This window comes from Brassica rapa, chromosome A01 (assembly GCF_000309985.2).
Source record: "Brassica rapa cultivar Chiifu-401-42 chromosome A01, CAAS_Brap_v3.01, whole genome shotgun sequence".
Lineage (NCBI taxonomy): Eukaryota > Viridiplantae > Streptophyta > Magnoliopsida > Brassicales > Brassicaceae > Brassica > Brassica rapa.
The window spans coordinates 13,629,402-13,657,021 of NC_024795.2; the positions used below are offsets into that span (position 1 = coordinate 13,629,402).

At 26.5% G+C, this 27,620-nt stretch overlaps 2 long non-coding RNA genes across 2 annotated transcripts; both read left to right on the top strand.

Moving 5' to 3' along the window:
• Positions 1-270: 270 nt before the first annotated feature.
• LOC117127909 lies at positions 271-12,029 on the top strand. Its single transcript, XR_004450881.1, has 2 exons — positions 271-8,874; positions 8,975-12,029. It is a non-coding gene; the product is annotated as an uncharacterized LOC117127909 (long non-coding RNA).
• Positions 12,030-15,104: 3,075 nt separating this feature from the next.
• On the top strand, positions 15,105-15,780 carry LOC117126606. Its single transcript, XR_004449269.1, has 2 exons — positions 15,105-15,299; positions 15,334-15,780. It is a non-coding gene; the product is annotated as an uncharacterized LOC117126606 (long non-coding RNA).
• The last annotated feature ends 11,840 nt before the right edge of the window (positions 15,781-27,620 follow it).

Sequence of the window (27,620 nt, forward strand, 5' to 3'; positions counted from 1 at the left end):
AGCTAGGGGATAATAATTATCGATTTAGTTTAGCCTTGGGTAACCGTTCGGGTTCGGGTCGGGTATTTCAGATTTTCGGGTATTTCGGTATAGAGGTGTAGAATCCGTTCGGGTATTTCTGTACTTCGGGTCGGGTTCGGGTATTTTTAGTTCGGATTCGGTTATTTCGGATCTGGTTCAGATATTTAGATTTTGAAAAAAAAAATTAAAATTTTCATTTCTCAAGTTTCTTATATTTAAAAATATAACTTTCAGTTAGTGAAGAAGGTATTTTTGAATATTTTAAATATTAAAAAATTCAAACATGTTTATTAATATTATTTTTAAATTATTTATCGTTGTTTAAAGAATAAATTTATCATAATTTTAAAATAATTTACAGAATGTTATAAATTATTAATAAAATTAAATTTACTATATATTGAATATTTGTTTATTGTTAAATATTTTTTAGAATTTCTTTTTGATTTATATTTTCCATCGACACTACTAAAAAGGAAAGCCCTCTAAATACTTACCTTATTTTGTAATTTCGATATATCATTTAATTCATCGATCCCACTATAATAGGAAAGTACCATTGAATACTAATTGCAAGGGAAAACATAATTTAATGACCAATTAACATCACTTTCCAAATGACTTACATAATATTATTAATAACTATTTATGGTAACTAATTGTCGAAAGTATAGTATATAAATCCATTTTATTAATTCAAATAAATATTTTGGATTCCAAATGACTTACATAATATTATTAATAACTATTTATAGTAATTAATTGTCGAAAGTATGGTATATAAAGTCATTTTATCAATTCAAGTAAATATTTTGGTTTATTATTTTATGTAGTCTATAGATATATTAGAATATAAAGTCATTTTATCAAATCAAATAATTTATTTTAGTTCATCGATCCCCTATAAAAGGAAAGTAACATTGAAAACTGATTGAAAAGGAAAAAATAATTTAATCTCTCTATTAACATTACTTGCGCAACAATATTAGTTAATACATGTAATAATTAGTTTCCTTATTACAAATGGAAAGAATTCTCTTGATTTTGTTGATTGAATTTCTTTTTCGATTTATTTTAATCATCGACACTACTAAAAATGAAATCACTTTAATACTTAACTTTTTTGTTTTTTCGATTCAAAGAACATCTTTTTGCGATCATTTCTCTGTTTAATTCATTAAATACTCACTAAATATTTTAGATGTTAGAGAAATGAAATTAATTGACAAGATATTTTCTCTCCTAAAATCATGCATTTAAAACTTAATATTTATGGTGAGACTTGTCAACCAAAATTCTGGTGCAATCTATTCACGAGATGTTCTCCTTTAGCTTTATTAACAAGATATTCCAAAAATAATCTATTCTATTAAAAGGGAAGAAGTTTTAAAAAATCTACCTATGAAAAGTTGTTGGACCCTTTCATTAGCTTAAACTATTTTTTTGGTCTCACCTTTTATTTCTCTAACTATGCAATAGTCAATTATCTTATATTTTTCTAACTATGCAATAATCAATTACCTTATATTTCTCCAATTTAGTTTAACAATATATTCTAAAAATATATATATTCTAAATATATTGTTATGATGATTTTTGATAAGAATATATTATAGATGCGATTGAAAATTTTTATTATTAAAGATTTTTTTTTTAAAAAATTTATAAAAGAATTTATAACATCTATATAAAACTCTTTATTTTTTATCCTACCATTAACTACAATAACTATAAATAATTCAAATAAATCCTATTATTATTTCTCATTTGGTATGATACACTTCTTTAATTATTTTTCTTATTATCATCCAATGTTATTGTTGTTATTAATAACGTTATATACATCATATATTATGCTCAAAGATGGATATATAATATTTAGATATCAATTATTAAAACGAAAGCATATATCATACAACATATTATATCATGTCATCTAACATTATATAATTCTAAATATTTACAAAATCAAATTTAATAAAAAAATACTTTAGCAAATCATTTGTCAAAACAAAATTATATATATTTACGTTAAATTATTTTTTATTACATTAATATATTAGAAGTTTCATTCATCTCTTAAAATATTATTGAAGATTATTTTTTTCCTACCATGTAAACCAAATGTCGGGTCACACTTGATTGCGGGTTTTTTCGAAGTTTGCATGCTTTAAATTAACGAGTTTTCATTAAATCTAAACCAGCTTATGTACAAGTCATCGTGTTTACTGGTTCGACGACGGGTCCAAACTTAATATAAAAGTACTGTTCTCATCTAATTGAAAATAATTTATTTTAAAATAATAGACGCACTGAATCTGATCAATCCATATAATTTTTTTTTGAAAAAAGTAATCTTTTTTTTTTTTTTTTTTTTTGACAGCAAAAAGATTACAGACTCATATAGACCCTGTAAACCAAAGTGGTAACTCTGAATCCATGTGTACGACGAAAGACGGTTGTTGCCGAGCACTACGTGCCAAACTATCCGCCCTTGTATTCTCCGTCCTAGGTACATGAACAATATCTGAGTTGACGAAACTTCTTCTCAACAGCTTAATATCTTCCAGGTAGCTTTCAAATGCTGGCCATTCTTCTGGTTCTGAAACCATCTTCACCAATTGAGAACAATCCGTTGCAAACGTAACCTGAAACTGTCTTAAGTTTCTCATGCATTCCATTGCCCAAATTAATGCCTCCATCTCCGAATGAAGCGGTGAAAGACAAGCCCTTACATTCCTTGCTCCTAGTAAACCATCAAACCCTGATAATGTACTGAGCCAACCTTGTCCTGAAAATAGGTCGTTATCTTTCCAAGAACCATCTGTGAAACACCATCTTCCTGTGGTTCCTACGTTAGGCCTAACTTGTACTTCTTGTGCACACCTGTTGTTACTAACCTGTGCCTCAGCCCAAAGTGTTGATTCTAGTTCTGCTAATCGAAGTGTTTCCCTGGGATCAATATCAAGATTACTGAATACTTTATTGTTTCGACCCTTCCAAATGTACCATAGTATCCATGCAAACTGATGATCCTCCATCTTTGGATTAACTCTCCAAAATAGATGGTCCATATTAGCAAAAAGAGAGCCAATAGGAAAAATATTCGGATTTGATGGAATTTTAGATAGTGCCCAGACTTGACGAGCTGGGGGACATTCAAAAAACACATGGTTTATTGATTCTTCAGGATCACCACACCGTGCACAGCACGTATCTCCTTGTATTCCTCTTGCCCTTAGATTTTTCGTTACCGCCATACATCCTGATATCAACTGCCATAAAAAATGTTAAAGCATTTTTTGAAAAAAGTAATCAAACGATTAAAAATATAATTACATAATAATAATTTTTTTTGACATAATAAAATTTTGTAACATAATAATGTATAACAAGACTAAAATACTAATTCATATCATATATCTTTATCAACTGAAAAATAACCCGCGCTTTTAAGCGCGGGTCAAAATCTAGTATTACCTTATAAGTATAAGATTTATTGAGAATTTATTAAAGAATATTCTATTTCTTAGCTTATCATGCAAGCTAAATCAATGAGAAACGTCTACCAATTTACTATAAATAAGACATTCACAGTAGAAGAAACGAAATAATTGAACTTTGTATTTTTGTATTCTGAACTTTTAATGTTAATAATGTTCTAAACTTTTTTTCTTCTTATTTTAGAACATTAAGCTTTTATATTTCATGAGAGCTGATTTTTCTTTTGGTTTATATGCAGATACCCTATTATGACAATTTCTCCACTGAAGCTATATATGATTTGATTGTACACCTCTTTGATATATCATTTCGATAACATCTTTGTTCCTCAATCTGGTAAAAAATTTTTACTCAATTTGATAACATCTCTCAGCTAAATCATTTCAATAGCATCTTTTTGTGCTGCGAATATTTTTCTTTTTTTGATTTGTAGATTTATATTATTGTTTAGAATTATAAGCTTATATATACACATATTTGTTTTTTGGTTTGCTGATTGTGATTTTTTTTTTCAGAGATGATTTGAGAGAAGTGGTCATATTTCAGACCTCTAAGAGTTCACCATTCCGATCCTGCAAAAGATGTGCACTTAGAATGGTATTTTCTCTACTGTACATCAAAATTGGATAATCAATTATATTTTTAAAATATCTATAGTAGGATGGTATTTTCTCTACTGAAATAATATCTTATTTCCTAATCTCATGCTTTAATATTTAAACTTTAAGGACAAGATTTGTTAATTAAATCATTAGTGTAAACTACTCCCGGGATATTCTCTTTTTTATATTTAAAATGTAATTTTAGTAACAATATATTCCATAAATAATCCTAACTTATAGGTAGATACATTTTTAAAATTAATTTGAGAACATTCTATTACATAGCTTATTGTGAAAGCTAAATATTTTAGTAAACTCTAGCATTTTACTTATCTTTTGTGTTTTCTCGATTCAAATAACATCTTTTTGAGATCATTTCTCTGTTTAGTTCATTAAATACTCACTAAATATTTTAGATGTCAGAGAAACAAAATTATTTGACAAGATATTTTCTCTCCTAAAATCATGCATTTAAAACTTAATATTTATGGTGAGACTTGTCAACCAAAATTTTGGTGCAATCTATTCACGAGATGTTCTCATTTAGCTTTATTAACAAGATATTCCAAAAATAATATTACCTTATAAGTATAAGATTTATTGAGAATTTAATAAAGAATATTCTACTTCTTAGCTTATCATGTTTTTATCAAAAGAAAACGTCAGTAGATCAAATTAATTTTTACATGTTCTTTCAGGCTTGAGTTTATCAGAAGATCAAATTAAGAGTTTATCTTTGGCGGAGATTGAATCAATCATGCGTTTGAACGGAAGCTCATTTACATTGTTTAAGTTTTGAAACGTGTTATCAATAGTATACTCTTCTATTGGTTAAGATGTGGCTTTTGTTAGATTTTCTATTAATTAATTTTTTTTGTTTTACTTTTGTGGAATTCGCGATATTGTAATGTTGTAAATAAATACTAAAGACATTTTTCTCACTATTAATAGGTGAGAGAGAGGGAGGGAGAGAGAGGGAGGGAGAGGGAGGGACGGAGAGAGAGAGAGGGAGGGAGGAGGGAGGATGAGAGGGGAGAGAGAGTGGGAGAGAGGGAGAGAGAGGATATGTTTATGTCCGCACAGGGTGCGGGGCCGGCCACCTAGTAAAGATTAATTCTCAAATGTACTTCAGTTTTAATAGATTAGATTACTAAAACAGAACGGTTCCTAATATGATTCACTCTGCAAGCAATGATTCACTGCATTTGGCAGGAACGAAACTAAAGACGCAATGGAAAAAAACCAATGGAATCGTAACGTTTGATTAAAACTGTGGTCCGTGGATAATAGTTAGCAACAAGAACGTGATCTAATTTTTACCACAAAAAAAAAGAACATGATCTAAATATATTTTTTTGAACTAAGAACGTGATCTAAATATTACAGAAGATTATGCAAATAAGTTCAAAAAAAAAAAAATCAAGAACGTGATGGAAGGAAAGGATTTGAAACAGGAACGTGATCTAGAGAATTTTTTTATTCTTTATTTTCCAAACAACATTAGACGAGATCTACAAGCATCTGATGTACAAAAGTATTCGATTAAAAATAGTCACTAGAAAAATTAACGCTAAAATTGTTGTTAAGAGAAGATGTACAGTATTACTATTAGGAAAAAAATTCATGTATTATTTGAATTTCGTATTCTTGAAATACAAATAAAAAATAACTGAAATTTCTTAGCGGTAAAAAAATTAAACTTGTTAACTTTGTCGTCGGCTTATTGTATATTAGTCTATAAGTAACTGTGTATCCCTAATTTTAATTATCTTGATCTAACTCGGTAAATGAACCATCTTTATACCTTTAAATCTTTTATACAGTAATAAAATCTAAAATTAAATCATTCTAAGTTGATGTCTAATGGAACGATTTTAAATATATATATATATATATATATATATATATTTATATATATATATATTATCTATAAAATAAACAAATTTAAAAGCTTCTAAAACTGTCCACATAGGATAAAATATTCACAATCAATGAAACTGACACGTCAGCTCTTAAGTGAATAAAGCAAAATCAATATATACACAACGTTGACAGTATTTAGAGTCTGAACAGAGTAAAAGAAAAAGACGGAAAGACACCTAGACGTGCAAACTTTGCTAAGTTTGCTATTCAATATTTTAGAACTAATTGTATATTGATTCACTTTTTAAATAATGAACTGCCTATTAGTTCAAATTTGTGAACAAAACTCATGAAACACTAACTACAGTAGCTACTCAGCTAGACGTGAGTGTTTCTAGTGGTTCTTTTCTTCATTCTTTTTTAAATAAATTAATTTTTGTTTAAATAATATTAATACGTGCTAATTTTAAATTAAAAATTATTTTAGTCATATAAACATCTACAAAAATTCAAACTTAAACAAAATAAGAATTACATAATATATAAATTATTCAAAATCAAGTTTTAATTCTAGTTGATGTATCATATATATATAATATTTGACTTAAAGCTTTATTTTCTTAACAATAAATCATTATTTTTTTCAAAAAAAAACATTATACTACTTTACCTAAAACTATAAGTATTTCTAAATAATCCAAAGTATATATTATAATTTTAAAGCTTTAATAATTATATATGTAAACTTGAAAGTATATTTCTATTTTATTTTAAATTAAAATCTATACTTATTGAATTTATAAATCATTTAATGTTATTTATGAAAGTAAGTAGTTATAAAACATTATATAAATTATTTCAAATTTGCACAGGTTTTTAGAGCGCTTTTTATCCATTTTTACCATTCAAACATTAGTTTGGAACCGCTAAATACGCTTCATCAACTCAATCCGCTTCATCCACTCTTGTTCCGATCGATCCGCTAGATCCGCAATGCTTGATTCGCTTTTTCCTTTCGGAGCCTTAGTGTAATTATTGTTTTCTTAACAGATGCACTATTATCGGCCCAAAAATTTACACATAAACATTTCTTCGTTCCTTCATCTTCTACATTGTTTAAACCAATGTTTCACCAGAATCAGTAACCAACGTTTTAAAATAATCCAAACGTACACGGAAGTCTTCTGTAATAACCAAGCTTTGACCAGAATCTCGGAATAAAATCCTGGAAGACTTCTGTGTAAGTCGTTTATTTGAAGACATACATGGAAATCGTCCGGATAAAATAAAGTATTTTTTTTACTTTTTCAAATGCAAAAGTAACCTGATACGACTTACATGGACGTCGTCTAAACGATAAATATTTAAGTTTTATTTTTGTGTTGGACGACTTCCCTGTAAGTCGTCTAGGAAAAGTCAAATTTCTGACACAATCCGGTCAAATGCAAAACTAACATGTTTATCCTTGATGACTTACCGAGAAGTCTCCTTTGGTATTTTCAAGATTTTTTAAAAATATTTTTTTTTATTTTTTTCAAATGCAAAAGTAACATGAAACGACTTATATGAAAGTCGTCTAAAAATTAAATATTTAAGTTTTATTTTTGTGTTGGACGACTTCCCTCTAAGTCGTCTAAAAATTAAATATTTAAGTTTTATTTTTGTGTTGGACGACTTCCCTCTAAGTCGTCTAGGAAAAGCCAAATTTCTGATACAATCCGGTCAAATGCAGAACTAACATGTTTATCCTAGATGACTTACCGAGAAGTCTCCTCTAGTATTTTCAATTATTTTTTAAAAAACAAAGAAAATCGAAAGACTTCAAAAAAAATCATCTCTAAAAGATACATATAAATTCAATTGCAAAACTAACTTATGCATTGACTAGAAGAATTACATGGAAGTCTTCTGACCGACAGATCTGGAAAAAAATTGATTTCATAACTTCAACCAGTGAGATATCTTGTTTAGCTTCTTCAACCACACAAAAATTCACCATCAAAGCGACCCACTTGTTAATGACCAAGAATCATAAACTTGAATGGCTCTATCAACCTTAAAAATTTTATAATCAAAATCTTAAACTCATCCTTTTGTTTGGTTTATTTCACCCGATAAACTAAACTTACCCATCCAACTAAATTTACTGTTATGGAATCCTGGTTTATATATACATATGAAAATCTCTTATTAGTACGATCAAAGAAACCAAATTTCTCTGCTTAGGATGATGAATAGAAAAATGGTTAAACGGTTAAAATAAAATCATGGTTTCATAAACATAGCAAAATTCTTACCAATTTAGGCAGGCAAAACGAAGCTTTAATAAAACAAATTTTCAGAAGTTCACAATTTTGTGACTATATACATGTGATGAATTAAAATATTTTTGAGATAATTATTGAGCATCAAAATAAATAAATAAAAACCATGTTGATCTCAAGAAACAACCTGATAATATATAAATGGAAAAAACTTACTTTAATTAACCATGTACCATATATTTTAGAAATATTTCCTCTAGGAGACACAATTCAAGTTTCCAATTACCTAAAAAGACACTTTGAGCTCTGTGAACACTTCTTCTTAGTGAATTGTTTTATCTAGCCCTCAACTATGTGAACTCTCTCCTTTCTTTGAATCATTAACTAGATGGAACCTTTTAACTAGAACCACTTTAATATTTTTAAAACAATAAAACTAATTCCTTTTTTTTCTTTATTAAAAACGTCTTTACCTATTCCCTTCCTAAATTTCTAGATCTTGTAATATCTCAGAAAACAAATCATAATCCTCTTTCTCTCTGTCTCAGATTTCTCGATCCAGGAATTGTAGTGTCCGTAATCACGCCGCTTTGCTTCGGTTTCAATCTCCGACATGGAAGGTTTGTTTCTCGTTTCACAAGCAATAACATAATTATAGTTTGTCCTAGCGGCTTAAAAACAAAACTCACTGTTTCTTGATGAATCTTTGTTTCATTGCAGAGAACAGAGAAGACCATGTCTCCCCGAGAGACTTTTCGCAACAGATCGGTTCTCTTGTCGCCGTCTGAATATTACTCAAGACCTAGCACACTTGCTTTCATCCGCCATCGTCTTTGTGGTTCTCCAGAATTTGTGTACAAGATAGTTATGGACAAGATACTTGTGGTCAAGAGAATTGTGGTTAAGAGAATTGTGTTATAGAAGAGAGAATTGTGGATAAGATAGTTATGGACAAGATACTTGTGGTCAAGATAATTGTTTTATAAAGAAGCCATGCAATTCAAACCTCGTACTCACAAACATGTATACATGATCCGTCCATAAGTATACATCCACAAGAGTTTGTCCACGTGGTTACTATCAGCTTACGTAATGTTTTGACATTTTTTGTTGTTTCTAGCTTAACTAACTGTAAAATTATTTAAAGATGGAGACAATATATACTAATTTTTTTGAATTGAATAGTCTCTTGAATCTTTATTTCTCAATATGTGGGAGGGAAGATGAAGATTGAACATGTATTCATAATCCATCCACAATCGTCCGTCCACAAGAACTTGTGTGCTTTTTATAGTAAATGTTATTGAACTTGTATTTTTGCATAATCATTTGAATAACACCATCCATTGTACTTCATATATTCTACCTAGCTCATCCACTAAGTTCACAAATCGCATGTACACATCTATTTTTAAGGCGCATCCACGTATCTACATCCACGCTTCGCTTGTTCTCACTTGTCTTTATGCTCGAACTAGCCAAAAATCTCAAAAATCGTAAGAAAATCTGAAAACTCAAACTTGAACGAGTTTCCATCTATAAATTTTCAAATCTATATCTCTTGAGTTCATGTTTTTATGTCTGTTTCTCTGTCCACGTCTTCTCCATCCATGTGTTTTCATTTAAGTCTTTCTTATCTATATGTTTCCGTAAGAAAATTAAAATATAAAAATTATATATTAAAATGGATGTTAAAATGTAGAAAATAAGAAGTTATAATTTATGGTACTAAATAAAGTTGATTTATATATCTTTAACTTTTGAAAATAAGCAAATTAAATACAAATGAAGGTGAATGAAGAATAATAATTATATAAAAAGTTTTATTTCTTTTTCTCTCTCTAACTAAGAACCATTCCATTAAAATTTTAGTTGGTTTACGGTTGATTCTTTAGAAACAATATCCTTCTACTTACACAAAAGCAAGGTTATTTTTGTCTACAAAAAAACAGCTGTCTATACAAAGTACACACAAAGTGTGTCAAAGACACAATGTGTCCTTAAATGAAAAGAGAAGACAGAAAGTGTCTTTCTGTGTAAGTCTCTCTATATTTTAAAGACTAATAATTCATCAATTCTTTTTTAACAATATCAACAAGATTTTACTTTGACACCTCCACTGTAATTATTTGAAGCTTAAGAAAAAAAATCACAAAGCTGCTTTCGTCGTCTTTAGGATGTTAATCAGGCTACTTATCCTTTAGTTTTGTAGAGTGTGGGCTTATATAATAACAAAACTAAAATTTAGAAATTTATATTCCTAACTTAGAGCAAAAAGAAAACGACAAATTATGCAGACCTAAACAAAAAACTGCAGTGTTTTGAAATCTGATTCGGAAACTGAACCGGACAACTTTCCCGGTTACCTGGTTATTAGGTCGACCGCTAGTGAACTGCAAATTAATAAATCAATTAATTTTATTATATAATATATTAGCTATAAAAATATAATAGATATTTTATGTTTTAAAAAAGTCGCTTAGAAAATACTTAACTTTAGTTTTTTATATTTTTACTTTCATTTTACATAAAATATTAAAAATAGTTTAGAGTATTTAACAATTTTTATAGCAATTTAAGAGTTATGACATCTACTAAAAATATACAGATTTAAAATACATAAATATTTAAATTTCTAATGCGAATTACAAAATTAAACTTTAAAACTAAAATAAACCAAAAGTAAAACATCATTGTAATAAATTTTCGATAACAAAAATCTAACAACAAATTACATCAACTAATCTTGATTTCATATACCATCGTTCACTTCATTTTCTTCGGGTGACATAGTGAAAGTTTTTATCAAAATCTACAAAAAAAATAACAAAAAATTAAATTAAATTAAATTATTTATTGGTGCTACCAATGGTTCAGCCAATAATCGAATTTCGGACTTTAATGGGTTTTCTTGGTTTTATTGGGTTTTAAAATATTGGATGTTTTCCTAAACTCAAACTGGATTTATTTTGGATCATTGTTTACCGGTTCAACCGTAAGTTCAGTTCCAGTTTTGAAACACTTATTAAGTGTGACCGATTCCATAATATTTAGTATTCAAACAAAACATCAATTATAAAATTCTATATACCAATAATCCGCGACGACGACCTAGTATACTAGAAAAGACTTCGAAAATCCTATACAGGAAATTTAATTTTATACTAGAATTTGAACCCGCGCGTCCGCGCGTATATATCTTTATTTAAATTATAAAATATATTTTTATACCAGTTACTATTATTTTATATTTATATTTTGTAAAATTTGTTTTGATGAAATTTTAATAATCATATATTAACCACTTGTTTTTGTATTTTTATTTAAAAATGTAACAACATACTAAAATTTTATTTAGTTTTAAATAAATTAGAAATGCTCAAAAACTTTTCATGAATACATAATATATATATATATATATCTAAATATTGATAATTTGAACCGAATGAGTTTCTAAAAATATATATTAAGGATTCCATGTTTTTCTATATGAACGATTGAATGAATTTCATATATCATATTTAGCACTGGTATAGTTACATCATATATGATTTGGAAAACCATACACAAATGTTATGAACAGACCAAAATAAATAATAGAAGCATAATATGTAGTTATGGAAAATTTCGATATCATACATCTGAATATACTACATTAATACATGCATATCAAACCTTTTATTTATATTAGCTTTCCTTAAAATGTATATACGTATAAAAAATGTCTCCATTAGTATTCTCTTATTAAACTATAACAAACCTAACTTCCTAAATCCTTGCAACAAAATATTCACACGAAAACAAACATGATGTATATTGTATAACTGAATTTTAAAGGATGTTATATTTATGTCTAATGAAATGTGAATAGGTTCAAAACTTGAATGACAATATTTTTAAGTAGATAAAAAGTAAGACTCTAATTTAATAGAATAGATTTCCCTAAGATCGAAGATAATGTGTGAAACACCATGATTGTGTCCACATCATGAAAGACACGAGAAGACATAGCGTAAACAACACATATCTAATTCACATGATGGATCATATTATACGTAGATTACCGACGAATAATTTTTAAATACATGACACAACAAAAACAAGTAACATGCCTTTTAAACTGGCTTGCCACAACTCTTGTAAACAGAAAAAGCTTGGTATAAATCTTAACATTTACGCCCAAAAAAAAAATAAGTATCATGCCTTTTTCTATATTTTCACAACAAACTTTTTTGTTGATTAACATGCCTTCCGGAATTTTAAAATCATTTACAAACATTTTGTGTACTTACCGCTGTGGACCTTTTCGTATGTATTTTAAAATAATGAAATATCTATGGTTGATCTTTGGCAAAATAATGGTGACTATCCATTGAATATCTAAAAGAATTTAGAGTTATAATCCTAAGTCCTAACTTCAAGTTTTAAGATTTTTCTAATATTTGTATTTAAAGTCCCAGCGCTAAGTAATATAAGATGTTCAGTCTGAAACTTAAACTATTTGTCGTTTTTAATTTATAGAATCATATTTTGTTTTATCAATGTTTAATGATTTTCTGTCAAATAATGTTTTAATTGTTTATACATTGATCAAGTAGGATTTACATAAGCAACATATTCGAAAATTTGGCTATCCAGACATCCAAACTAATATATTTGGATAATGTTTCGGGAAATTTGCCAAAACTAACCCACAACTTGATTTTAACCCCAAACATATACCAAACTTGAATCAAATGCAAAACTAACCTAAACGCCTTGTGAAATTACAGTCCAGCCCCTTATGACCAAACAAAAAAACAAAAGTCATTTTTACGAATATAGCCACAGTAAGTTGTCTGAGATGTTGGAAGTCGTCTGGACGACTTCAAAGTAAGTCTTCTGGTCTAGCTGATATTAAAAATAATTTTTAAATTTTTTAAAAAATATTTTGATAAGCGAAAAATTAAAATCATGTAATTATAAACAATTTTAAGTGATACAATTAAAATATAACAAAATTGAATTGTTTTCAACATAGATGAATGTATGTAGTGAATCATGGTATTCTTTGGTCTAGGGTTTGGCAACATATGTTGTAGTATTGTATGTATTCTTAGGGTTAGATTTTGGAAAGTTTGAATGTTATTTTGAAAAATTAAATTTTTACATATATGTGTTTATTTTTGTGTATAGTAAACACTTTTGAAGTTTAATTTGATTTTATGAAGTGTTTAATTAGTTAATTAAGTTTAGAGGTTATGTTTAGGGTCTAGACAACTTCCATAGAAGTCGTCTGGTGAAGAAATTAAAACAGACGACTTACATGTAAGTCGTTCAAATATTCCCGCCTAAAATTTTTAAAAAATTATTTTCCCGCTTAAATAATTTAAACCAGACGACTTACTTGTAAATCGTCTGGGAAGTCTTCTATTTTAGTTTCCCGCTAAAAATATTTTAATTTCCCGCTAAAAATATTAAATCTTCTCGGCGACTTACAAGTAAGTCGTCTAGGAAGTCGTCTGAATCAAAAATATTTAACCTAATTGGATTTTTTGTCTCCCTATATAAAAAAAAAATTACACATTCTCTCTCCTTCTCTAAAATGGCTGCAACAAAAATGTAATGTTCATAATTCTAAAACTCTTCAACCTCTCTCTAATCTCTTTGACTTGAAAAAACCAAACTTTATATGAATTTTTCAGTTTTGTTTCATGTATTTCTTACTAATATATTTTTTTTGCAGGTTTTTAATCAGATGGTATTCATCTTCCACTCATTTAAAGGTAGATCTATTAATTTTAGATATGTATTTTTTTGTGTTCTATAAAGGTAGATTAATCTAATATTTCACTCATTTTCTCTGTTTTTAAGCCATTTAAACGTTTTTGGATATGCAGGTTTTACATATCTGGATTTGATATGCATGTTTTTCAGATCTGGAAGACTTCTGGAATGACTTATCTGTTAGTCGTCTAAAATATAATGTACTAGACGACTTCCAGGAAGTCTTCTGACGAAGTCTCCCTTTCATAATAGAACTGAGCGTTTTGGTAAGTTGTTATGTCTGATTTTTCTTCATTTGGTAACTTCTTGTTGTATAAAGTTCTTACTTTTTTCCCAAACTAAAACTCTCCAAACCCACTCTAATCTCTTTAACTTGAAAACACCAAACTTTATATGAATTTTTCAGTTTTGTCTCATGTCTTTCTTACTAATCTATCTTTTTTTGCAGGTTTTTAATCAGATGGTACTCATCTTCCACTCATTTAAAGGTAGATCTATTAATTTCAAATATGTACTTTTGTGTGTTCTATAAAGGTATTTATCTAATATTCCACTCATTTTCTCTGTTTTTAACCCATTTGAACATTTTTTTTGATATACAGATTTTTCAGCTCTGGAAGACTTCTGGGACGACTTACCAGTTAGTCATCTAAAATATAATGCACTAGACGACTCTCCAGACGACTTCCAGAAAGTCTTCCAGACCACTTCCAAGAAGTCTTCCAGGCGACTTCTAGGAAGTCGTCTGGACTTCGTAGAAGTCTTCTAACGAAGTCTTCTTACATATCAAGTGGAATCCAAGCTTGTCTTTGTAAAGAAATGATCTATAATAGTTTTATTTGTGGTCTGTTTTGTGATTTGCATGTCTACTCTTTTAGTTGTGATTTTTTTGTAAAATCAGTAATAATGTTTTCTAAGATGTAATACATGTGCTAACAATGTGTTTACACATTTACAAATCAACGAAATAATAGAATTCAATAGCCTTTTTCTTATCTTTGGATCTCTCATATGCAATAATAAACTCCAATGGCCTTTTTCTCATCTTAATAAACAAGAATGTTGGTAGCTTCATATTAGTGTCTATAACAATAATACTTAAAAGATGGAAACAAACAATAGTAACTAGTCAAAGTATATCATATTTTTATAAGTTTGTGTTGAAAAACTTAGTCAAATTTAGTAAAACTAAGGGAGAAACCATATTTTAAAAATATAAGTTTTACATATCTTAAAGTTACTTATCACTCTTAGAAATACAAGCTATTCAAAAACTAGCGTAGAAGACTTCCACAGAAGTTTTCTCGGATCAGTTAGAAACTTTAATTAACGTGAATGTTGGTAACCTTATAAATATCACCAATTAAGTTATAAATTTTCCAAATATTCATTAATAAACATGAATTAACAAGAAAATGTTAAAAAGTATTTATAGTTTTAGAGAAAATGCAAGTTTATTAAACATTGACGCAGATGACATCCACGGAGGTCGTCTAGTAGACTTCCAGAGAAGTCGTCCATTTAGGTCATTTTTGCAATTAAAATTTTACAAAGACTCTGTTGTAATGAGTAGGTTAACTCCACAGACTATGTGTTCATGTCCAGGTTATAATCTTCTTGAGCCATTGCAACAAGATCAGCATGTGTCGAACCTTCACTCAAAAATAACATTCTCGCTCCTTCGAAATGATCAACCACAAAATTCCAACATCCATATTTCAACAACCATTCTCCAAACACTACATATAACTGACGCATCATCTGAAGAAGTCAAAATAAAACACATTAGCAAACATAGAACAAAGAAAATGAAAGTTTATTAAAGATCGACGCGAACGACTTCAATCTAAGTCTTCCAGACGACTAAAATATAAGTCGCCTGGTCAACGTAGAGGTTATTTTTGCAATTGACTTTAAAATCTGTTATCTGAGACGACTGAAAAATAAGTCGTCTACTTTTGTTTGGTTAAAAAAAACTCCAAAAAAGCTAGACGACTTACATTTCAGTCGTCTGGTGAAAAATTGAAATATCAATAGTTTATTAAAACTCGACGACTTACAATTAAGTCGTCATAGGTTAGTTTTGCAATTGAAAAATAAAACTTCAATATTTACTTATATATATACGACTTACAATTCAGTCGTCCGTCCGACGACTTACATGTAAGTCGTCCAGGATTTACGAGGTTTGACCAGAATCTCAGAATAAAATCATGGACGATTTACATGTAAATCGTCGGGCGGACGACTGAATTGTAAGTTGTTTGGGTATAATTAAACATTGAAGTCTTTTTTTTTCAATGGCAAAATTAACCTACGACGACTTACATGTAAGTCGTTGGGTTTTAATAAAATATTGATATTTCAATTTTTCACCAGACGACTGAAAATAAGTCGTCCAGGAAAGTCAAAATTCCGGCAAAATCTAGTCAAATGCAAAATTAACCTATGACGACTTACATGTAAGTCATCTAGGTTCTTTGGATATTTTTTTTGTAACCAAACAAAAGCAGACGACTTATATTTCAGTCGTCTCAGAAAACATATTTCAAAGTCAATTGCAAAAATAACCTCAGCATTGATCAGACGACTTATCTGGGAAGTCGTCTAGACGAACAGATCTGGAAAAAACTCGATTTCATGCCTTAAATTGGTGAGATAACTTACTTAGCACACATAAGGCTTCTCCAAGCACACATAATCTCAAACGAAAGTGACCCACCCAGAATCGTTAGCTTCTATGACTCTATGAACCATAAAAAATGTAGAATCAAAATCTTGGGTTTTTTTAGCTGAATGTGGAGAGAAAGTGAGAGAGATGTGTTTAGTTCATAAGAATGGAGAAAGAAGAAGGGTAAATCGATTTTGGAAGCATTAAGAGCTTCAAATTGGTTGTTCATGGTTGTGTGGGGTATTGATGACAATAGCAATCTTGTAATTACTTGAAGATGATGAGGGTGAGAGACTAAAAATGTCATTTTCGAAAAGAAAAAAAATTGATGGTATTTTCGTGAATTATATGAACTTGTGGGGTGAATAGGGCAAAACCAATATCCAAAAAAAAAAAAAGAGGTTAGTTTTGTGTTTGACTTTGAATTTTAGGTCAATTTTGCAAAAAGCCCTAATGTTTCAGCAGATTAATTATATTATTACATCAAATGAAGAACACTTACATATGATGATGATGTAATGGTAGTAGAATTCTCAATTGTATTTTTTTTATTTAAGTATATTAGGCCATAAATATTGCGGTTTCCTAAACTGGTTTCTGCAGAAAATTAATGTGTGGGCCCCACTTTAAAAAACGGTCCCCAAAGTCGCAAAATAAGGATCGATCTTGGGATAGTTTTTGCACTGTTTGTTGGCCCCATCGACATGTGGTAGTCCGCGATTGGTTTACTTTTTTTTTAAGGACAAAAAAAAAAATTTAAGGACTCCATAAACGGTTTTTACCATTAATCATGCTCTTATGTCGACAAGAAAAAAAAAAGCATATTCGTTCATTTCCCCAAGTTCAGAAAGATAAAATCAAGGGAGAATTTGCGACTCTAAGATTGCAAAAGAAATTAAATGCATGTCATAATTAAATGCATGTCATTGATTTTGACATAATGTAATAACTAACATTTATATCATTTATTAGAGATGATGTGGCCAAAAAAATATATGGTGAGTAAGATACTTACATAATGTAATAAACAAAATGAGATATGACTAAAATTTAGTGCACACTATTGACAACGAGAGTGTTAAAGTCATCCACATCACTGTTTTTTACCTCTAATTAGTAAATTTATACTGTATTCAGTAAATTATAAATCAAATATAATCTATAACTATTTTACTATATATTTAAAATTTATCAGTCATAGTATGGAACACACATATTAAATCCTACCCACCCACTTAAATATTAAACCCTAGACAAACCTCCTAGTTACTAAATCTAAACCCAAATATAATATTAACCATATGTTGCGAGTGTACAATTCTATTTCGGTGACATAGTACAACACCCAAGATATGGTAAGAACTATACATAATAAACTCACCCAAAATCGCTGACTAATATACCTAAACCCTACTTAGTAAATCTAAACCCTATTTAGAAACCTATAAAACCAAATACAATCTATAAACTATTTTTCAATATTCGACAATTTAAACCCTAACAAGGAACCTATAACATTATTACATATTTAAGAAATAGTATAGAACTATTGTCTGAAATAGTATAGAAATATTGTCACAAATTGACTTTGTAAATGCTTTAGAGAAGTTTTGATCATTCCGAATAAACCAATATAGTATAGTACACTAATATAAGGTTTTATATGCTAAGTATTAAGGATTGATATCCCTTATATATTATTTGAGAAGCATTACAAAATTTTAGCCATGACATGTGTCATTCTTAGAATGCTTGTCAAAGTCTGTAGAGAAATATCTTGGCACATCTGAATATATATTATACTTAGTGTACAAATAATATTTTTCTTTCTTTCCTGAAATAAAATATACAGAATTACCAAATATGATTAAATCAAATAGATGATAATGATGATTTTGATAATAATTTGTGTATCCTCCATCATTTTTGTTTAATTTTATATCATCAAATAAATTAAATAATCACATCAAAAATATAATTTTTATAGTTTTTCATATATGTTATATTTTGAATTTTTAAAACAATATAAGTAAACAATCTCATTTAATAGCTATTCCGAATAATAATAAAGTATATTAAACTATATACCATGTAAAAATACATAAATATTTTAATTTCAAAATTTGCATTGAACAAGGATTGAGAACTTAGTATCTTAATTTAACAATTTGCTGTCAATTTTCAAAACTAAATTAAATTTTAAAACTGTTAAAAATCTCACAGTGAAAATTTGTTATCAAGATTTAAAATATCTATTATAAAAAGATACAAATGATCATAAAACCATATAATGAGGAAGTCTCACTTAATAGATATTCATATTAAAATATACTTAATATTGATGTCAATATCATTTAAATTTAATTATATACTATATAAAATAGATAAAACTGATTGTTGAGATTTACTTTTACCATAAAATGATTGTAAATAAATAATAGTTAATGGTTTCTCAATAATTCAATATATATTTATTATTTTGTTATTTTTATATTATGTAAAAGAACGTAAAATAAATAATAGTGAGTAAATTCTTATATATAAATGTTCATTTCGTGCAAAGCGCGGATCTTAAACTAGTGAGAATTTAAAACACGAGAGAAGATTTCGATAACCTTTATTTATACTAAGTATTGAAGATAGATATATACATCAAATATGTTTAAGGTAAGTTAGTAATCTAGTTTAAGAAAAAAAAAGACGCAACAGTAAATTATCTTTGCCATGTAGAATTAAATGATCAATTTAGCAAATAATAAAAGTAATCATCTGTTATTTTTTTCTAAACCTATATTGAGTGGACTCTTTTCTGAACTGAATAATTGAGTGCATTTCTGTAGATTCGTCTCCAACCTATAAGATAATGATAATAAACGCTTAATATAATTACAAGGGTATAATTTAGGAACATATCAACATCCATTTGCCGGATGTATGACGAACGAGTGTAGAATAGAAAAGTATACAAATAATAAAGATAGTCGAAGAGGCCAGGCGTATTAAGGCGTTGATTGTTTCCGTTAGTTTTTTTTGTTTTAGTTTTTGGTTTTTAAATTTTGATTTTATATTTTGACTTTTGATTTTTAATTTTTAACTTTTAGGTTTTTTTTTATTTTCAGTTTTTGGTTTTGGTTTTTGGTTTTTAATTTTTAAATTTTGGTTTTGTATTCTTAGTTTTTTTTTATTATAAAATAAGCAATACATTATTTTAAAATAATAAAATAAATAGCGATAAAGTATTTAAAATTTAAAAAAATATAGTCGTTGTTATTTAAAATAAAAATTACCATGTAATTTTTTAAGTATTATACTAAAATATAATTAATAAAATATCTATAATTTGTAAAAGATTAAAAAATTTAAAATTTTGAAACTATTAAAAATTTTATTACATAAATTATTTTTCATTTTTTAAACTTGAATGGCTATTTTCAAATCAATATAATATATTGTATTAATAAAATATTTTAAGTTCTTATAATTTTTAGTTGTTGTTTACTGTCTAATAATTATTAATATTATTCAATAATTTATTTAATAGAAATTAGTAACAAATTTTTACAGTTAAAACTAAAAATATCTATATTTATTTACAGATATGAAACACAAATAAATTATTTTACATTAATATTAAAATGATAAAATGTTTTTAGGAATTTTATCGTTATGAACATATTATTTATTTATTTTTTAATTAATTAAAATACGGTATTTTATAAAAAATAAACCAAAATTCATTTTTATATTGAAAACCCACAAAAGTTGGTTTTTGGCTTGTTAAACTTTTGAAAATTTAGTTTCTCTAAATTTTAGGGAATCTATTTGTTAAAAAACTTGATTGGTTTACAAAAATAAAAACTAAAAGCTAAAACTTGATTGGATGAAAAATGGTTTCAAAACAATCTTCACCTAAAGAAAAATGTCTTAGAATGTTTACTGTTTAGTTTGATTTTTACCAGAATGTCTTATCTCAATAACTAAAGTCAGTTTTTTTTTGGTCAACAGGATATCATCAAAGGTTCAAGGCCTAAGTTTACAGGTGGTTTTAAAAGACATTGATTTTGGACCCACCAACTAAACTAAATAACTAATCATGACAAACACGTGTTTTGCAAGTCAGAGTTTTAGTTTTAGGCTTTAGCCTTTCAAAAGTTCAGTAAAAAATCATTTTTTTTAATTAAACAGCTAATTATCCTCGGAAAAAAAATTAAACAACTAATTGTCCTGATTAACTTTCTCACAGTTAGGGGTGGGACGGATCAAGTATCCGGATAATTTTAAAGTATTCAGATCTGGATCCTATTTGGTAAAACTAAGTTTTATTATTCTTATCCAGATCCGAAGTTTTAAGATATTCAAGTATCGAATATCTTTCAAAAAATTATGATATCTGATAGATATCTAGATCCGGATTTTGATCTTTAAAACAAAAATAATAATATTAAAAATATTAAAATATTAGTAATAATTTAAAAAGAAAAATATATATAATGTTTTTAACTATGTCTATATATACTTTTACAAAATTTATATAAATTTATATATACAATTGAAATATGAAAATATAATCAATAAAATTATTTACATAGATATTACTATGTTGAAACAATCATTAATAAAAATTATGGATCTGAATATTCAGAATAAAAAATTAAGATATCCGGATTCGATTTTGACAGATTCGAATCCAGATCAGGGCCCCTTTATATATCCAAATTTTTGGAGCAGATTCGGATCGGTTTCGGAACGAATCCGGATCTCGGATAATAATCCTAGTTTACTTACGGTCACATTTTTGCTTTACTTTTTATTTTTGGGGTCAAATCACATTTTTGCTTTACATTCTTTAAAATGTTGCAAAGACATCAAAACAACACGCAACTGCTTTTGTTGACCCACACTTGCTAGTTGCTACTTGCCACTTGCCGTATATGATTTTCACCTTTTGTTTCTTGCTTATTTTTTCTTATTATCTTCATAACTGTCCTCTATTTTCCATGATATTTTATGTAAAAAGCCAAAAGTTCATCACCCGAAATTATCCGAGAAATGTGAAAAATGAGTTACGTCAGTTTTAATGTAACTACTAAAGCTTAATCAGATGTAAGGATGATTGTTTTAATAAAATAAACAATTTTTTTAATACAAAAATATAATGATTGCATAAACATATATATTTTTGATTTATAATATATAATAGTTAAGATAGATCGACGATTTTTAATTGTGTATAATTTGTTGACTTTTCATATTGTAGTTAGATACAAAACCAATAAAAATAATATATTATATAGCATCATTTTCAATTAATATTTTATTAACTATAGTAACAATTTTTAATGTATTTATTTATAAGTTAAAAAAATCAGTTATTATGTTTCAGTATATTAATAAATCTATATTTCTAAAATTAAATGTATTTTTAATAAGATAGATATATATATATGTCTCTAAGTTTTTATATACTTAATAAATTTTACTTCTACGTTTATTTTTTAAAAGATATTAAATGAGATTGAATTGTTGTATTCTTATAATTCAATACTAGATTTTGACCCGCGCTTAAGAAGCGCGGGTATTTTTTTGGTGACCGTAAACTCAAATATTAAATGAATTTATATTTATTATTAGATATCTAAAATATTTAAAAGCTGTTATATTATTATTATTTCAGTCCGGTACAATGTTTTCATTGAGTTTTCATATCCGAATCATACTTGTGGTCGAATCGTAAGATCTAGTAACTCATATATAGTGGGATAGAATATAATAAAATAAATATAGTAAAAGTATCTGAAAATCCAAAAGACCGTTATTAACCCACTGAGAAAAATATAATTTGTTTTTTGTTTTATAAATTTTTGATATATTAATATACATTTGACTTGTATAAAAAATTTATTTTAACAAATATTGTTAAGTTTATTTATAAATATATTAATTATCAATAGCAAGTATTATTTTTTTCGTTTTTTAATTTTCTATCAAACTATTATCAATTTTTTTCTTTAAAAAAAATCCAGTTTGTGACAGATATTTTATTATTAGAAATCCATACAATTTAAATAATGTTACATTTATATGTATTTATGTATAAAATGGTTTTCATAATTTTAGATTTTGTAAAAAATGGGTCTAAAGTTATTTTGGTTAATTTTTGTTTTCTGTAACTAAAGTTAATTGAATTTATAATTTTCTTTTCTGAATGAGTTGTATCAGTTAAATTATCTTTTTTAAGTTAAACGCCCAAAGCCCAATTAATAATATTTATTTTGCTGATAACAAATTGAGATTAAATAGGGATAACATATAATATATAAGGAAGACCAAAAAATAAAAAAGTAAAGGGTCCAACAACCTTTTATAAGTAGATTTTTAAACACTGCTTCCCTTTTAATAGTATAGATATGTGTGAATTATATTAATCATCATATTATTTAACATATATTTGAAAAATATATGAAATAATAATATACATGAATATATAATATTTAAAAGTTTGTAGTCAAATTTTAAATAAATTTGTTTAGTTTTGTTATAAAATTTGATTAAAGAATAATCTGGTTAAAGAATGATAGCAAGTTTGGTACTTTTAGTTAGAGAAGAATCTAACCAAATAAATTATTTGTAGTTAATTAATTAAGTTTGGATAGATAAGAATCTAACAAAATAAATAAATATGGTTGATTAGTTTTGATAATATAGATAGTGATGTGAATTTTTTTTTTACAGATTGAAAATTAAATTTGAAAATACATAAGATTGTTTTAATATTTTCTAATTTTAAACTAAAATTAAAGGGAAAATTTGGGAAAATAGATTTATATGAGTTTTGAATTTGAAAACTACACCATTATTATTATTTTTTATATACTACACTTTCTAATATGTGAATTGACTAAATTATCCATCATAAATTTTTTTTTTTTTGACAGAAATTATCCATCATAAATATTTAAAACTATTGTAATACATTTTTGTCATCGTAATTACTTAAATATTTAAAGTAACAAATCTAACAAGATTCAGATCTTCGTTTTCTTTTTAAATAATACTATTAATATCTACATAATAATTTATTAAAATATAACTTATATGTTTTGAAAAAAGTATAGAAACGAAGCATTTTTTATGCATTTTGCCTTGTATATCTTCTCCCTCCTCTAGTTTAATCATCTGGTTTCCCATTTTTATGATGCATTTCTTTTGTTTTTTTTTTGTTAAAATATTAAATTATTATACTAAATTTTCAATTTTTTACAGACGATACACAACAAACTAGTAGCAGAGGAACATAAATAAACTAAACAAAAGGGATCTAAGCAACGAAAAAACTAATGAAGCAAGGAAGAAGCTGATAATGAACAAAACTTTAACTTTAGCGCGAAGGATCAGAAAGCGAGTCGACAACAGAGAGAGCTACCAGTCGCCACGAGCTACCGGAGAGAAAGGTGCCCTCAAACTTTGAAACACACGGCTCCTGCAGCTTCTGGAGAATTCAAACGTCATTGGTTTCTTATTTCTTCGCCCATGTCTATTCTTTTGTTTCATATTGTTATCTATTCTGTGTCGTTCATTGGTTTCTTATTTCTTCGTCCATGTCTTTAGGTGTAGTTTAAATTCGTATATTCTTGTTTCTAATCTCGCCGATATCGTCTCTTTCAATGGTGAACATCAACTGTGTTGTTAGAAATTTAGAGAAACAGGCATTTGTATGATGGTCTCTTGAAAATTATTATTTATTTATTTATTAGAGGATAATATGCTTTTGATCAAAGGTATACATAGAATTAAACCTAACTGAATGATGACAAAAAAAAATACCTAACTGAACAGGTTTGTTTATGCATAAGTTATCTTTTTTTTTTTTTTTGAAAAAGGCTTTGCATAAGTTATTTTATTCAACATACAGTTCTACGCTAGGGAAATAGATGACGATGAACAGTTAGTATCTGCACATCTAATGAATCAAGAAGTAGCTCTGTAAAAAATAAAAATAAAGAAGTAGCTTTGTTATATTCACGAAAAACAGAGGAAAACTGTTTTATAAACTGAAACAAGAATCTGTAACATAAATATATGAAAACATAAATCTGTTTTATTATTGTTTAAATTTTGTTTTTAATTTTTAATTTTAAAATAAAATCTGGACAAAAACGGCATTTCACATATAAGAAAGTGAAGTTTTCAAAAAGAAAAAAACAAAAGGTATCTTTCAAATTTAAAATCACAAATAGGGTATTTCTCAAATTATCCCGAAAGTAAACCGTCCACTAATAAAAATAATTTATTTCAGTATCATTTTTCAGTCATTTAGGCTACAGACTTTCCAAGAACGCAAAGAAAAATAAATCAAGCTAAAACCAAATCAATATTTGGATCCAAACACCCGAACAATAGAAAAACGTGTGATACTTTGCATCTGGAATATTCTTAAACCTAATCCAAGTGGTTAACCAGTCAAATCCTTAAGCTCAATAAATTAATCGTTGTCTTGCATTTAATATGTATTAACTGAATCGATTGAATAAGACAAAATATATATTTAATGAAAAATAAAACCAGAAAAGGGTGGACTGGTGACATACATCAATTTGTTTTCTTTTTTGTTTTGTTTTGAGAAAGGGCTACATACATGAAATTGTTTATTAGTAGAAGAATGACAATCATAGCGTAAGAACCAATTTTAATGAGTACTAGATTTTGACCCGTGCAACTGCACGGGTGTTTGTTTTCACTTTTCTATACATACATTATTGTTTTAGAACATAAGTGGTATATATTTTTAATGTTAATCATATACTTAAATATTTATATAACTATTTCAAATACAATAATTTTATAATTTACATGTTATAATTAATTAATTGTTTAAACCGTATGTATTTACCACTTCTTATTATATATTTATCTTATTGTATTTGCATTTAGTTATTAAGCAAATTAATATATTAATGAGAAAATATATTTAAAAATTATTTTGTATTAATTTATGCTAAATTTTGACCCGTCTTTCAAAACTGGATTTCTTTTTACCAATATTAGATAATTTATTATTGTATATATAAAAGTCTAAGATATGTTAATTTTTAGACATGTATTATATAGCTGGTTAATTTTAAGCTATTATATCATCATATTATATTTTAAATAAATAATTTATATTTATGAAAATAAAATTTATAAATTTATCAATTGAATATAATTTTATCATATTTATTTTAGTATAATAATTATATTTTAACATGATCATGACTATAAAGTAGATAAAATAGGATATAATTTATTTATTTTCATTTTTAAACGATAGCTTAAAATACATTAAGTTATTGTTTAAATTTGTACTCAGATTTATTAGAATTTTTAAAATATAATATATAAATATATATTATATTTAAAATGAAAATATATTATGATTAAAGTAGTTACAAAGATTTTATATTATTAATTTTAAAGAAATACATGTTAATTTTTATACATGTATTATATAGTTTGATAATGTTAACCCATCTTTCTAACATATTAGATTTATTTTTGAACATAAATATTTTATAATTACGAAAATAAGATAAATAAATATATAAATTTAATACAATTTTATTATATTTAGCTCAATATAATAATTTTATTTTAATATGATTGATTATGATTATATAATAAATAAAATATTATAGATTTTTTTTATTTTTAAATTTTATATAACAGAATATATTAATGTATAATAATATTTTAAACTAATTTCGAAATTAGCAAAAATATTTAAATATAATTTCAAAAATGAAGATCTTGTAAAAATCTTTTTAAACAGATTTGTTAGAATTTTAAAATAAATATATTTATATTTAAAATGAAAAGATATCAAAAGATATTATGATTAAAATATTTTAAAAATTCTATTTATTATTAGTCTGAACTAAAATATAATATGAATTTCTATGAATAGGTCCATTAGGTCCATTTTTAAAAAAATCACACATGAATCAAGGTTGTGACTTCTGTTTTAATATATAAGATTGTCTACAGATTCTTAATGATTACTGATTCTTTAATTTACATTTATGCTTCTTCTATTTTATTTGGTTACATTATTAAAAAAAATATACAAACGTATACTAAGAAAATGGCAATGTACCTAGATTCATAAACAAGAACAATATAAAACGTAAATTATGAAATATAATTATGATTTTCTTAATAGCTAAATTCCATGTGCTTGATATTTGGTCGGTTGAAAACATGGGAATTATTTCATCGCACTAATTGGGAACCATTATCCCAAGATCGTTTCAGATCTATCAAGATAATAAGATTTTTGTGATTGAACTTTTCGGGTGGTTTTATTTGTTATTTTTAAAATATCCAAATAGTTTATCATGCGAAACTTTTTGAAGTAGGCTACAACTGTAAAAATTCAAAATAAATGTATATTAATAAACATTTGAACCAAAAATGTATATTAATAAATTATGCAGAAATAATAAACTAATAGGTGAATTAGCTTACTCATAATTAATAAAACAAAAATAATTAAGAAAATAACCATAAGTTTTAGAAGTGACAAGTATGCATGAAGGAAAATATTTTGGAAAACTTTGAAGAAATATAATTAAATGAGATTTGATTTGAAAACTAGACCATTATTTAAGTTTCTTTAAATACACTTTTGTACATATAAATTTACTAAATTGTGCAATCTGAATATTTTGCAATTATTTATCATCATAATTTATCTTATATTTATAATAATGGTTTCAAAATTTTTTATTAAAACAAATTTTTTAAAATATATACACAATATTCTTTTTAATATATCTTAAAAGTTTTTCTGAAAAAAAAGAAAACAATCGATAGTTATCTTGCCTTGTTCTTCTCCGTGATACTCCATCCTCCATTTTTGCAAAAGCATTTTTATTTTTCTTTTTCTAGTTT